At 44.0% G+C, this 15,286-nt stretch overlaps 1 long non-coding RNA gene across 1 annotated transcript in view; it reads right to left on the reverse strand.

Moving 5' to 3' along the window:
- LOC135818835 (uncharacterized) overlaps window positions 1-15,286 on the reverse strand; it is a 191,941-nt gene that overhangs the window by 132,058 nt on the left and 44,597 nt on the right. The gene's annotated exons all lie outside the window — the stretch shown is intronic.

Raw genomic sequence — 15,286 nt, forward strand, 5'->3', positions numbered from 1 at the left:
TCAAAATCCGACATTTTCTCACCTTCCTGCCCGTTCACAGCTCAGAAAATGACACTGACCAGCCTCATCTCATTGTGCAGCTGGACATAGACAAGTGCACCAAGAAAAAGAGCCACATTTCTCTAAAGAACTTGCCCAGGGCTGCTGAAAGCTGAAAAATAACCAATCTCACAGTTTGGGGCTTTTTACCCGGGAATCTTCACTTTGCGACTAAACTATTCACAGCAGTGCCAAATTTATTGGGTCACTGAATGTGCGTGCCAGCGCCCTACAAGCAAACCAAAAATCAAATCAATGCGATCACTGACATTACAGCTGGGTAATGTTATAGAGAGGTACATTGAAATTCAAAGGTCAGCACAAATGGTCAAAATCCGACATTTTCTCACCCTCCTGCCCGTTCACAGCTCAGAAAATGACAATGACCAGCCTCATCTCGTTGTGCAGCTGGACATAGACAAGTGAACCAAGAAAAAGAGCCACATTTCTCTAAAGAACTTGCCCAGGGCTGCTGAAAGCTGAAAAATAACCAATCTCACAGTTTGGGGCTTTTTACCCGTAAATCTTCACTTTGCGACTAAACTATTCACAGCAGTGCCACATTTTCTGGGTCACTGAATGTGGATGCCAGCGCCCTACAAGCAAACTAAAAATCAAATCAATGCGACCACTGACATTACAGCTGGGTCATGTTATAGAGAGGTACATTGAAATTCAAAGGTCAGCACAAATGGTCAAAATCCGACATTTTCTCACCTTCCTGCCCGTTCACAGCTCAGAAAATGACAATGACCAGCCTCATCTCGTTGTGCAGCTGGACATAGACAAGTGAACCAAGAAAAAGAGCCACATTTCTCTAAAGAACTTGCCCAGGGCTGCTGAAAGCTGAAAAATAACCAATCTCACAGTTTGGGGCTTTTTACCCGTGAATCTTCACTTTGCGACTAAACTATTCACAGCAGTGCCAAATTTTTGGGGTCACTAAATGTGGGTGCCAGCGCCCTACAAGCAAACCGAAAATCAAATCAATGCGACCACTGACATTACAGCTGGGTCATGTTATAGAGAGGTACATTGAAATTCAAAGGTCAGCACAAATGGTCAAAATCCGACATTTTCTCACCTTCCTGCCCGTTCACAGCTCAGAAAATGACAATGACCAGCCTCATCTTGTTGTGCAGCTGGACATAGACAAGTGAACCAAGAAAAAGAGCCACATTTCTCTAAAGAACTTGCCCAGGGCTGCTGAAAGCTGAAAAATAACCAATCTCACAGTTTGGGGCTTTTTACCCGTAAATCTTCACTTTGCGACTAAACTATTCACAGCAGTGCCACATTTTCTGGGTCACTGAATGTGGATGCCAGCGCCCTACAAGCAAACTAAAAATCAAATCAATGCGACCACTGACATTACAGCTGGGTCATGTTATAGAGAGGTACATTGAAATTCAAAGGTCAGCACAAATGGTCAAAATCCGACATTTTCTCACCTTCCTGCCCGTTCACAGCTCAGAAAATGACAATGACCAGCCTCATCTCGTTGTGCAGCTGGACATAGACAAGTGAACCAAGAAAAAGAGCCACATTTCTCTAAAGAACTTGCCCAGGGCTGCTGAAAGCTGAAAAATAACCAATCTCACAGTTTGGGGCTTTTTACCCGTGAATCTTCACTTTGCGACTAAACTATTCACAGCAGTGCCAAATTTTTGGGGTCACTAAATGTGGGTGCCAGCGCCCTACAAGCAAACCGAAAATCAAATCAATGCGACCACTGACATTACAGCTGGGTCATGTTATAGAGAGGTACATTGAAATTCAAAGGTCAGCACAAATGGTCAAAATCCGACATTTTCTCACCTTCCTGCCCGTTCACAGCTCAGAAAATGACAATGACCAGCCTCATCTTGTTGTGCAGCTGGACATAGACAAGTGCACCAAGAAAAATAGCCACATTTCTCTAAAGAACTTGCCCAGGGCTGCTGAAAGCTGAAAAATAACAAATCTCACACTTTGGGGCTTTTTACCCGTGAATGTTCACTTTGCGACTAAACTATTCACAGCAGTGCCAAATTTTTTGGGTCACTGAATGTGGGTGCCAGCGCCCTACAAGCAAACCAAAAATCAAATCAATGCGACAACTGACATTACAGCTGGGTCATGTTATAGAGAGGTACATTGAAATTCAAAGGTCAGCACAAATGGTCAAAATCCGACATTTTCTCACCTTCCTGCCCGTTCACAGCTCAGAAAATGACAATGACCAGCCTCATCTTGTTGTGCAGCTGGACATAGACAAGTAAACCAAGAAAAAGAGCCACATTTCTCTAAAGAACTTGCCCAGGGCTGCTGAAAGCTGAAAAATAACCAATCTCACAGTTTGGGGCTTTTTACCCGTGAATCTTCACTTTGCGACTAAACTATTCACAACAGTGCCAAATGTTTTGGGTCACTGAATGTGGGTGCCAGCGCCCTACAAGCAAACCAAAAATCAAATCAATGCTACCACTGACATTACAGCTGGGTCATGTTATAGAGAGGTACATTGAAATTCAAAGGTCAGCACAAATGGTCAAAATCCGACATTTTCTCACCTTCCTGCCCGTTCACAGCTCAGAAAATGACAATGACCAGCCTCATCTTGTTGTGCAGCTGGACATAGTCAAGTGCACCAAGAAAAAGAGCCACATTTCTCTAAAGAACTTGCCCAGGGCTGCTGAAAGCTGAAAAATAACCAATCTCACACTTTGGGGCTTTTTACCCGTGAATCTTCACTTTGCGGCTAAACTATTCACAGCAGTGCCAAAGTTTTTGGGTCACTGAATGTGGGTGCCAGCGCCCTAGAAGCAAACCAAAAATCAAATCTATACGACCACTGCCATTACAGCTGGGTCATGTTATAGAGAGGTACATTGAAATTCAAAGGTCAGCACAAATGGTCAAAATCCGACATTTTCTCACCTTCCTGCCCGTTCACAGCTCAGAAAATGACAATGACCAGCCTCATCTTGTTGTGCAGCTGGACATAGACAAGTGAACCAAGAAAAAGAGCCACATTTCTCTAAAGAACTTGCCCAGGGCTGCTGAAAGCTGAAAAATAACGAATCTCACAGTTTGGGGCTTTTTACCCGTGAATCTTCACTTTGCGACTTAACTATTCACAGCAGTGCCACATTTTCTGGGTCACTGAATGTGGATGCCAGCGCCCTACAAGCAAACCAAAAATCAAATCAATGCGACCACTGACATTACAGCTGGGTCATGTTATAGAGAGGTACATTGAAATTCAAAGGTCAGCACAAATGGTCAAAATCCGACATTTTCTCACCTTCCTGCCCGTTCACAGCTCAGAAAATGACAATGACCAGCCTCATCTTGTTGTGCAGCTGGACATAGACAAGTGAACCAAGAAAAAGAGCCACATTTCTCTAAAGAACTTGCCCAGGGCTGCTGAAAGCTGAAAAATAACCAATCTCACAGTTTGGGGCCGCAGTTTTTACCCGTGAATCTTCACTTTGCGACTAAACTATTCACAGCAGTGCCACATTTTCTGAGTCACTGAATGTGGATGCCAGCGCGCTACAAGCAAACCAAAAATCAAATCAATGCGACCACTGACATTACAGCTGGGTCATGTTATAGAGAGGTACATTGAAATTCAAAGGTCAGCACAAATGGTCAAAATCCGACATTTTCTCACCTTCCTGCCCGTTCACAGCTCAGAAAATGACAATGACCAGCCTCATCTTGTTGTGCAGCTGGACATAGACAAGTGCACCAAGAAAAAGAGCCACATTTCTCTAAAGAACTTGCCCAGGGCTGCTGAAAGCTGAAAATTAACCAATCTCACAGTTTGGGGCTTTTTACCCGGGAATCTTCACTTTGCGACTAGACTATTCACAGCAGTGCCAAATTTTTTGGGTCACTGAATGTGGGTGCCAGCGCCCTACAAGCAAACCAAAAATCAAATCAATGCGACAACTGACATTACAGCTGGGTCATGTTATAGAGAGGTACATTGAAATTCAAAGGTCAGCACAAATGGTCAAAATCCGACATTTTCTCACCTTCCTGCCCGTTCACAGCTCAGAAAATGACAATGACCAGCCTCATCTTGTTGTGCAGCTGGACATAGACAAGTGAACCAAGAAAAAGAGCCACATTTCTCTAAAGAACTTGCCCAGGGCTGCTGAAAGCTGAAAAATAACGAATCTCACAGTTTGGGGCTTTTTACCCGTGAATCTTCACTTTGCGACTTAACTATTCACAGCAGTGCCACATTTTCTGGGTCACTGAATGTGGATGCCAGCGCCCTACAAGCAAACCAAAAATCAAATCAATGCGACCACTGACATTACAGCTGGGTCATGTTATAGAGAGGTACATTGAAATTCAAAGGTCAGCACAAATGGTCAAAATCCGACATTTTCTCACCTTCCTGCCCGTTCACAGCTCAGAAAATGACAATGACCAGCCTCATCTTGTTGTGCAGCTGGACATAGACAAGTGAACCAAGAAAAAGAGCCACATTTCTCTAAAGAACTTGCCCAGGGCTGCTGAAAGCTGAAAAATAACCAATCTCACAGTTTGGGGCCGCAGTTTTTACCCGTGAATCTTCACTTTGCGACTAAACTATTCACAGCAGTGCCACATTTTCTGAGTCACTGAATGTGGATGCCAGCGCGCTACAAGCAAACCAAAAATCAAATCAATGCGACCACTGACATTACAGCTGGGTCATGTTATAGAGAGGTACATTGAAATTCAAAGGTCAGCACAAATGGTCAAAATCCGACATTTTCTCACCTTCCTGCCCGTTCACAGCTCAGAAAATGACAATGACCAGCCTCATCTTGTTGTGCAGCTGGACATAGACAAGTGCACCAAGAAAAAGAGCCACATTTCTCTAAAGAACTTGCCCAGGGCTGCTGAAAGCTGAAAATTAACCAATCTCACAGTTTGGGGCTTTTTACCCGGGAATCTTCACTTTGCGACTAGACTATTCACAGCAGTGCCAAATTTTTTGGGTCACTGAATGTGGGTGCCAGCGCCCTACAAGCAAACCAAAAATCAAATCAATGCGACAACTGACATTACAGCTGGGTCATGTTATAGAGAGGTACATTGAAATTCAAAGGTCAGCACAAATGGTCAAAATCCGACATTTTCTCACCTTCCTGCCCGTTCACAGCTCAGAAAATGACAATGACCAGCCTCATCTTGTTGTGCAGCTGGACATAGACAAGTGAACCAAGAAAAAGAGCCACATTTCTCTAAAGAACTTGCCCAGGGCTGCTGAAAGCTGAAAAATAACCAATCTCACAGTTTGGGGCTTTTTACCCGTAAATCTTCACTTTGCGACTAAACTATTCACAGCAGTGCCACATTTTCTGGGTCACTGAATGTGGATGCCAGCGCCCTACAAGCAAACTAAAAATCAAATCAATGCGACCACTGACATTACAGCTGGGTCATGTTATAGAGAGGTACATTGAAATTCAAAGGTCAGCACAAATGGTCAAAATCCGACATTTTCTCACCTTCCTGCCCGTTCACAGCTCAGAAAATGACAATGACCAGCCTCATCTCGTTGTGCAGCTGGACATAGACAAGTGAACCAAGAAAAAGAGCCACATTTCTCTAAAGAACTTGCCCAGGGCTGCTGAAAGCTGAAAAATAACCAATCTCACAGTTTGGGGCTTTTTACCCGTGAATCTTCACTTTGCGACTAAACTATTCACAGCAGTGCCAAATTTTTGGGGTCACTAAATGTGGGTGCCAGCGCCCTACAAGCAAACCGAAAATCAAATCAATGCGACCACTGACATTACAGCTGGGTCATGTTATAGAGAGGTACATTGAAATTCAAAGGTCAGCACAAATGGTCAAAATCCGACATTTTCTCACCTTCCTGCCCGTTCACAGCTCAGAAAATGACAATGACCAGCCTCATCTTGTTGTGCAGCTGGACATAGACAAGTGCACCAAGAAAAAGAGCCACATTTCTCTAAAGAACTTGCCCAGGGCTGCTGAAAGCTGAAAAATAACAAATCTCACACTTTGGGGCTTTTTACCCGTGAATGTTCACTTTGCGACTAAACTATTCACAGCAGTGCCAAATTTTTTGGGTCACTGAATGTGGGTGCCAGCGCCCTACAAGCAAACCAAAAATCAAATCAATGCGACAACTGACATTACAGCTGGGTCATGTTATAGAGAGGTACATTGAAATTCAAAGGTCAGCACAAATGGTCAAAATCCGACATTTTCTCACCTTCCTGCCCGTTCACAGCTCAGAAAATGACAATGACCAGCCTCATCTTGTTGTGCAGCTGGACATAGACAAGTAAACCAAGAAAAAGAGCCACATTTCTCTAAAGAACTTGCCCAGGGCTGCTGAAAGCTGAAAAATAACCAATCTCACAGTTTGGGGCTTTTTACCCGTGAATCTTCACTTTGCGACTAAACTATTCACAACAGTGCCAAATGTTTTGGGTCACTGAATGTGGGTGCCAGCGCCCTACAAGCAAACCAAAAATCAAATCAATGCTACCACTGACATTACAGCTGGGTCATGTTATAGAGAGGTACATTGAAATTCAAAGGTCAGCACAAATGGTCAAAATCCGACATTTTCTCACCTTCCTGCCCGTTCACAGCTCAGAAAATGACAATGACCAGCCTCATCTTGTTGTGCAGCTGGACATAGTCAAGTGCACCAAGAAAAAGAGCCACATTTCTCTAAAGAACTTGCCCAGGGCGGCTGAAAGCTGAAAAATAACCAATCTCACACTTTGGGGCTTTTTACCCGTGAATCTTCACTTTGCGGCTAAACTATTCACAGCAGTGCCAAAGTTTTTGGGTCACTGAATGTGGGTGCCAGCGCCCTAGAAGCAAACCAAAAATCAAATCTATACGACCACTGCCATTACAGCTGGGTCATGTTATAGAGAGGTACATTGAAATTCAAAGGTCAGCACAAATGGTCAAAATCCGACATTTTCTCACCTTCCTGCCCGTTCACAGCTCAGAAAATGACAATGACCAGCCTCATCTTGTTGTGCAGCTGGACATAGACAAGTGAACCAAGAAAAAGAGCCACATTTCTCTAAAGAACTTGCCCAGGGCTGCTGAAAGCTGAAAAATAACGAATCTCACAGTTTGGGGCTTTTTACCCGTGAATCTTCACTTTGCGACTTAACTATTCACAGCAGTGCCACATTTTCTGGGTCACTGAATGTGGATGCCAGCGCCCTACAAGCAAACCAAAAATCAAATCAATGCGACCACTGACATTACAGCTGGGTCATGTTATAGAGAGGTACATTGAAATTCAAAGGTCAGCACAAATGGTCAAAATCCGACATTTTCTCACCTTCCTGCCCGTTCACAGCTCAGAAAATGACAATGACCAGCCTCATCTTGTTGTGCAGCTGGACATAGACAAGTGCACCAAGAAAAAGAGCCACATTTCTCTAAAGAACTTGCCCAGGGCTGCTGAAAGCTGAAAATTAACCAATCTCACAGTTTGGGGCTTTTTACCCGGGAATCTTCACTTTGCGACTAGACTATTCACAGCAGTGCCAAATTTTTTGGGTCACTGAATGTGGGTGCCAGCGCCCTACAAGCAAACCAAAAATCAAATCAATGCGACAACTGACATTACAGCTGGGTCATGTTATAGAGAGGTACATTGAAATTCAAAGGTCAGCACAAATGGTCAAAATCCGACATTTTCTCACCTTCCTGCCCGTTCACAGCTCAGAAAATGACAATGACCAGCCTCATCTTGTTGTGCAGCTGGACATAGACAAGTGAACCAAGAAAAAGAGCCACATTTCTCTAAAGAACTTGCCCAGGGCTGCTGAAAGCTGAAAAATAACCAATCTCACAGTTTGGGGCTTTTTACCCGTAAATCTTCACTTTGCGACTAAACTATTCACAGCAGTGCCACATTTTCTGGGTCACTGAATGTGGATGCCAGCGCCCTACAAGCAAACTAAAAATCAAATCAATGCGACCACTGACATTACAGCTGGGTCATGTTATAGAGAGGTACATTGAAATTCAAAGGTCAGCACAAATGGTCAAAATCCGACATTTTCTCACCTTCCTGCCCGTTCACAGCTCAGAAAATGACAATGACCAGCCTCATCTCGTTGTGCAGCTGGACATAGACAAGTGAACCAAGAAAAAGAGCCACATTTCTCTAAAGAACTTGCCCAGGGCTGCTGAAAGCTGAAAAATAACCAATCTCACAGTTTGGGGCTTTTTACCCGTGAATCTTCACTTTGCGACTAAACTATTCACAGCAGTGCCAAATTTTTGGGGTCACTAAATGTGGGTGCCAGCGCCCTACAAGCAAACCGAAAATCAAATCAATGCGACCACTGACATTACAGCTGGGTCATGTTATAGAGAGGTACATTGAAATTCAAAGGTCAGCACAAATGGTCAAAATCCGACATTTTCTCACCTTCCTGCCCGTTCACAGCTCAGAAAATGACAATGACCAGCCTCATCTTGTTGTGCAGCTGGACATAGACAAGTGCACCAAGAAAAAGAGCCACATTTCTCTAAAGAACTTGCCCAGGGCTGCTGAAAGCTGAAAAATAACAAATCTCACACTTTGGGGCTTTTTACCCGTGAATGTTCACTTTGCGACTAAACTATTCACAGCAGTGCCAAATTTTTTGGGTCACTGAATGTGGGTGCCAGCGCCCTACAAGCAAACCAAAAATCAAATCAATGCGACAACTGACATTACAGCTGGGTCATGTTATAGAGAGGTACATTGAAATTCAAAGGTCAGCACAAATGGTCAAAATCCGACATTTTCTCACCTTCCTGCCCGTTCACAGCTCAGAAAATGACAATGACCAGCCTCATCTTGTTGTGCAGCTGGACATAGACAAGTAAACCAAGAAAAAGAGCCACATTTCTCTAAAGAACTTGCCCAGGGCTGCTGAAAGCTGAAAAATAACCAATCTCACAGTTTGGGGCTTTTTACCCGTGAATCTTCACTTTGCGACTAAACTATTCACAACAGTGCCAAATGTTTTGGGTCACTGAATGTGGGTGCCAGCGCCCTACAAGCAAACCAAAAATCAAATCAATGCTACCACTGACATTACAGCTGGGTCATGTTATAGAGAGGTACATTGAAATTCAAAGGTCAGCACAAATGGTCAAAATCCGACATTTTCTCACCTTCCTGCCCGTTCACAGCTCAGAAAATGACAATGACCAGCCTCATCTTGTTGTGCAGCTGGACATAGTCAAGTGCACCAAGAAAAAGAGCCACATTTCTCTAAAGAACTTGCCCAGGGCGGCTGAAAGCTGAAAAATAACCAATCTCACACTTTGGGGCTTTTTACCCGTGAATCTTCACTTTGCGGCTAAACTATTCACAGCAGTGCCAAAGTTTTTGGGTCACTGAATGTGGGTGCCAGCGCCCTAGAAGCAAACCAAAAATCAAATCTATACGACCACTGCCATTACAGCTGGGTCATGTTATAGAGAGGTACATTGAAATTCAAAGGTCAGCACAAATGGTCAAAATCCGACATTTTCTCACCTTCCTGCCCGTTCACAGCTCAGAAAATGACAATGACCAGCCTCATCTTGTTGTGCAGCTGGACATAGACAAGTGAACCAAGAAAAAGAGCCACATTTCTCTAAAGAACTTGCCCAGGGCTGCTGAAAGCTGAAAAATAACGAATCTCACAGTTTGGGGCTTTTTACCCGTGAATCTTCACTTTGCGACTTAACTATTCACAGCAGTGCCACATTTTCTGGGTCACTGAATGTGGATGCCAGCGCCCTACAAGCAAACCAAAAATCAAATCAATGCGACCACTGACATTACAGCTGGGTCATGTTATAGAGAGGTACATTGAAATTCAAAGGTCAGCACAAATGGTCAAAATCCGACATTTTCTCACCTTCCTGCCCGTTCACAGCTCAGAAAATGACAATGACCAGCCTCATCTTGTTGTGCAGCTGGACATAGACAAGTGAACCAAGAAAAAGAGCCACATTTCTCTAAAGAACTTGCCCAGGGCTGCTGAAAGCTGAAAAATAACCAATCTCACAGTTTGGGGCCGCAGTTTTTACCCGTGAATCTTCACTTTGCGACTAAACTATTCACAGCAGTGCCACATTTTCTGAGTCACTGAATGTGGATGCCAGCGCGCTACAAGCAAACCAAAAATCAAATCAATGCGACCACTGACATTACAGCTGGGTCATGTTATAGAGAGGTACATTGAAATTCAAAGGTCAGCACAAATGGTCAAAATCCGACATTTTCTCACCTTCCTGCCCGTTCACAGCTCAGAAAATGACAATGACCAGCCTCATCTTGTTGTGCAGCTGGACATAGACAAGTGCACCAAGAAAAAGAGCCACATTTCTCTAAAGAACTTGCCCAGGGCTGCTGAAAGCTGAAAATTAACCAATCTCACAGTTTGGGGCTTTTTACCCGGGAATCTTCACTTTGCGACTAGACTATTCACAGCAGTGCCAAATTTTTTGGGTCACTGAATGTGGGTGCCAGCGCCCTACAAGCAAACCAAAAATCAAATCAATGCGACAACTGACATTACAGCTGGGTCATGTTATAGAGAGGTACATTGAAATTCAAAGGTCAGCACAAATGGTCAAAATCCGACATTTTCTCACCTTCCTGCCCGTTCACAGCTCAGAAAATGACAATGACCAGCCTCATCTTGTTGTGCAGCTGGACATAGACAAGTGAACCAAGAAAAAGAGCCACATTTCTCTAAAGAACTTGCCCAGGGCTGCTGAAAGCTGAAAAATAACGAATCTCACAGTTTGGGGCTTTTTACCCGTGAATCTTCACTTTGCGACTTAACTATTCACAGCAGTGCCACATTTTCTGGGTCACTGAATGTGGATGCCAGCGCCCTACAAGCAAACCAAAAATCAAATCAATGCGACCACTGACATTACAGCTGGGTCATGTTATAGAGAGGTACATTGAAATTCAAAGGTCAGCACAAATGGTCAAAATCCGACATTTTCTCACCTTCCTGCCCGTTCACAGCTCAGAAAATGACAATGACCAGCCTCATCTTGTTGTGCAGCTGGACATAGACAAGTGAACCAAGAAAAAGAGCCACATTTCTCTAAAGAACTTGCCCAGGGCTGCTGAAAGCTGAAAAATAACCAATCTCACAGTTTGGGGCCGCAGTTTTTACCCGTGAATCTTCACTTTGCGACTAAACTATTCACAGCAGTGCCACATTTTCTGAGTCACTGAATGTGGATGCCAGCGCGCTACAAGCAAACCAAAAATCAAATCAATGCGACCACTGACATTACAGCTGGGTCATGTTATAGAGAGGTACATTGAAATTCAAAGGTCAGCACAAATGGTCAAAATCCGACATTTTCTCACCTTCCTGCCCGTTCACAGCTCAGAAAATGACAATGACCAGCCTCATCTTGTTGTGCAGCTGGACATAGACAAGTGCACCAAGAAAAAGAGCCACATTTCTCTAAAGAACTTGCCCAGGGCTGCTGAAAGCTGAAAATTAACCAATCTCACAGTTTGGGGCTTTTTACCCGGGAATCTTCACTTTGCGACTAGACTATTCACAGCAGTGCCAAATTTTTTGGGTCACTGAATGTGGGTGCCAGCGCCCTACAAGCAAACCAAAAATCAAATCAATGCGACAACTGACATTACAGCTGGGTCATGTTATAGAGAGGTACATTGAAATTCAAAGGTCAGCACAAATGGTCAAAATCCGACATTTTCTCACCTTCCTGCCCGTTCACAGCTCAGAAAATGACAATGACCAGCCTCATCTTGTTGTGCAGCTGGACATAGACAAGTGAACCAAGAAAAAGAGCCACATTTCTCTAAAGAACTTGCCCAGGGCTGCTGAAAGCTGAAAAATAACCAATCTCACAGTTTGGGGCTTTTTACCCGTAAATCTTCACTTTGCGACTAAACTATTCACAGCAGTGCCACATTTTCTGGGTCACTGAATGTGGATGCCAGCGCCCTACAAGCAAACTAAAAATCAAATCAATGCGACCACTGACATTACAGCTGGGTCATGTTATAGAGAGGTACATTGAAATTCAAAGGTCAGCACAAATGGTCAAAATCCGACATTTTCTCACCTTCCTGCCCGTTCACAGCTCAGAAAATGACAATGACCAGCCTCATCTCGTTGTGCAGCTGGACATAGACAAGTGAACCAAGAAAAAGAGCCACATTTCTCTAAAGAACTTGCCCAGGGCTGCTGAAAGCTGAAAAATAACCAATCTCACAGTTTGGGGCTTTTTACCCGTGAATCTTCACTTTGCGACTAAACTATTCACAGCAGTGCCAAATTTTTGGGGTCACTAAATGTGGGTGCCAGCGCCCTACAAGCAAACCGAAAATCAAATCAATGCGACCACTGACATTACAGCTGGGTCATGTTATAGAGAGGTACATTGAAATTCAAAGGTCAGCACAAATGGTCAAAATCCGACATTTTCTCACCTTCCTGCCCGTTCACAGCTCAGAAAATGACAATGACCAGCCTCATCTTGTTGTGCAGCTGGACATAGACAAGTGCACCAAGAAAAAGAGCCACATTTCTCTAAAGAACTTGCCCAGGGCTGCTGAAAGCTGAAAAATAACAAATCTCACACTTTGGGGCTTTTTACCCGTGAATGTTCACTTTGCGACTAAACTATTCACAGCAGTGCCAAATTTTTTGGGTCACTGAATGTGGGTGCCAGCGCCCTACAAGCAAACCAAAAATCAAATCAATGCGACAACTGACATTACAGCTGGGTCATGTTATAGAGAGGTACATTGAAATTCAAAGGTCAGCACAAATGGTCAAAATCCGACATTTTCTCACCTTCCTGCCCGTTCACAGCTCAGAAAATGACAATGACCAGCCTCATCTTGTTGTGCAGCTGGACATAGACAAGTAAACCAAGAAAAAGAGCCACATTTCTCTAAAGAACTTGCCCAGGGCTGCTGAAAGCTGAAAAATAACCAATCTCACAGTTTGGGGCTTTTTACCCGTGAATCTTCACTTTGCGACTAAACTATTCACAACAGTGCCAAATGTTTTGGGTCACTGAATGTGGGTGCCAGCGCCCTACAAGCAAACCAAAAATCAAATCAATGCTACCACTGACATTACAGCTGGGTCATGTTATAGAGAGGTACATTGAAATTCAAAGGTCAGCACAAATGGTCAAAATCCGACATTTTCTCACCTTCCTGCCCGTTCACAGCTCAGAAAATGACAATGACCAGCCTCATCTTGTTGTGCAGCTGGACATAGTCAAGTGCACCAAGAAAAAGAGCCACATTTCTCTAAAGAACTTGCCCAGGGCGGCTGAAAGCTGAAAAATAACCAATCTCACACTTTGGGGCTTTTTACCCGTGAATCTTCACTTTGCGGCTAAACTACTTGGTCCGCGTCAGCGATATTGTCGCTTATCTTTCAGCTTTGTTTATATGTCGCCAAAGTTCACTTGGCAGCCCATTTCATCCCAATTCTTGGTTAGTAAGTTAGTTTACTAGTACCTGAAAGGTCTAGCTACAGTTCGAGTGGATTTCGAGAGCGACGGGTGGGTGATTCTGATTGATACAGCGCCGCATCAAAATAGATTATCTTGTTACGCTGTGCAGGCAAGAGCAGCGCAAGCCACAAGAAAGTAATCGGCTACTCGGAATCAGCTCTATTTTGCTGAACGGCCGAGATCGCTCACCTCAGGGATCGCTCGTCAAGCTGAGATCTCAGCTCCCTTACCTCCAACTCAACGCTCGGAGTATCCAGCGCATCGTGGAGATTTGCAAGTACTGTACGCGTCGTCGTCGTCGTTCGAAATAAAATCTTGCAAAGAACGGCGTCTGATTTGAACCACACAGGCTGTCGTACTGCCCACGCGAAGTCCTATAGAGAAGGCGACCATCACGATCGACTTCTGTTTAGATAATAGCCAGGCAGCGGAGAGGTAGAGAGATGAGCTTGCAAAAGCAAGATAGTCGATCCCGAGCAAAAATATTTGTCGCCAGCGTCGAGAGCAGCGACGAGGAGGACCGAAAAAAGTAGGAACCCTTCCTTGGACAATAAATTCCTTACAGCTAGTTGTCATTCTATACCTTACCGTCCATCGTACCAAGTTTTATCACTTCAAGTGCACGCGTTCATGTCCAAAGTCTAAGTTCAAATTGTCGAAAGATAAGCGACAATATTGCTGACGCGGACCAAGTATTCACAGCAGTGCCAAAGTTTTTGGGTCACTGAATGTGGGTGCCAGCGCCCTAGAAGCAAACCAAAAATCAAATCTATACGACCACTGCCATTACAGCTGGGTCATGTTATAGAGAGGTACATTGAAATTCAAAGGTCAGCACAAATGGTCAAAATCCGACATTTTCTCACCTTCCTGCCCGTTCACAGCTCAGAAAATGACAATGACCAGCCTCATCTTGTTGTGCAGCTGGACATAGACAAGTGAACCAAGAAAAAGAGCCACATTTCTCTAAAGAACTTGCCCAGGGCTGCTGAAAGCTGAAAAATAACGAATCTCACAGTTTGGGGCTTTTTACCCGTGAATCTTCACTTTGCGACTTAACTATTCACAGCAGTGCCACATTTTCTGGGTCACTGAATGTGGATGCCAGCGCCCTACAAGCAAACCAAAAATCAAATCAATGCGACCACTGACATTACAGCTGGGTCATGTTATAGAGAGGTACATTGAAATTCAAAGGTCAGCACAAATGGTCAAAATCCGACATTTTCTCACCTTCCTGCCCGTTCACAGCTCAGAAAATGACAATGACCAGCCTCATCTTGTTGTGCAGCTGGACATAGACAAAGTGAACCAAGAAAAAGAGCCACATTTCTCTAAAGAACTTGCCCAGGGCTGCTGAAAGCTGAAAAATAACCAATCTCACACTTTGGGGCTTTTTACCCGTGAATCTTCACTTTGCGACTAAACTATTCACAGCAGTGCCACATTTTCTGAGTCACTGAATGTGGATGCCAGCGCGCTACAAGCAAACCAAAAATCAAATCAATGCGACCACTGACATTACAGCTGGGTCATGTTATAGAGAGGTACATTGAAATTCAAAGGTCAGCACAAATGGTCAAAATCCGACATTTTCTCACCTTCCTGCCCGTTCACAGCTCAGAAAATGACAATGACCAGCCTCATCTTGTTGTGCAGCTGGACATAGACAAGTGCACCAAGAAAAAGAGCCACATTTCTCTAAAGAACTTGCCCAGGGCTG

This window comes from Sycon ciliatum, chromosome 6 (genome assembly GCF_964019385.1).
Source record: "Sycon ciliatum chromosome 6, ocSycCili1.1, whole genome shotgun sequence".
Lineage (NCBI taxonomy): Eukaryota > Metazoa > Porifera > Calcarea > Leucosolenida > Sycettidae > Sycon > Sycon ciliatum.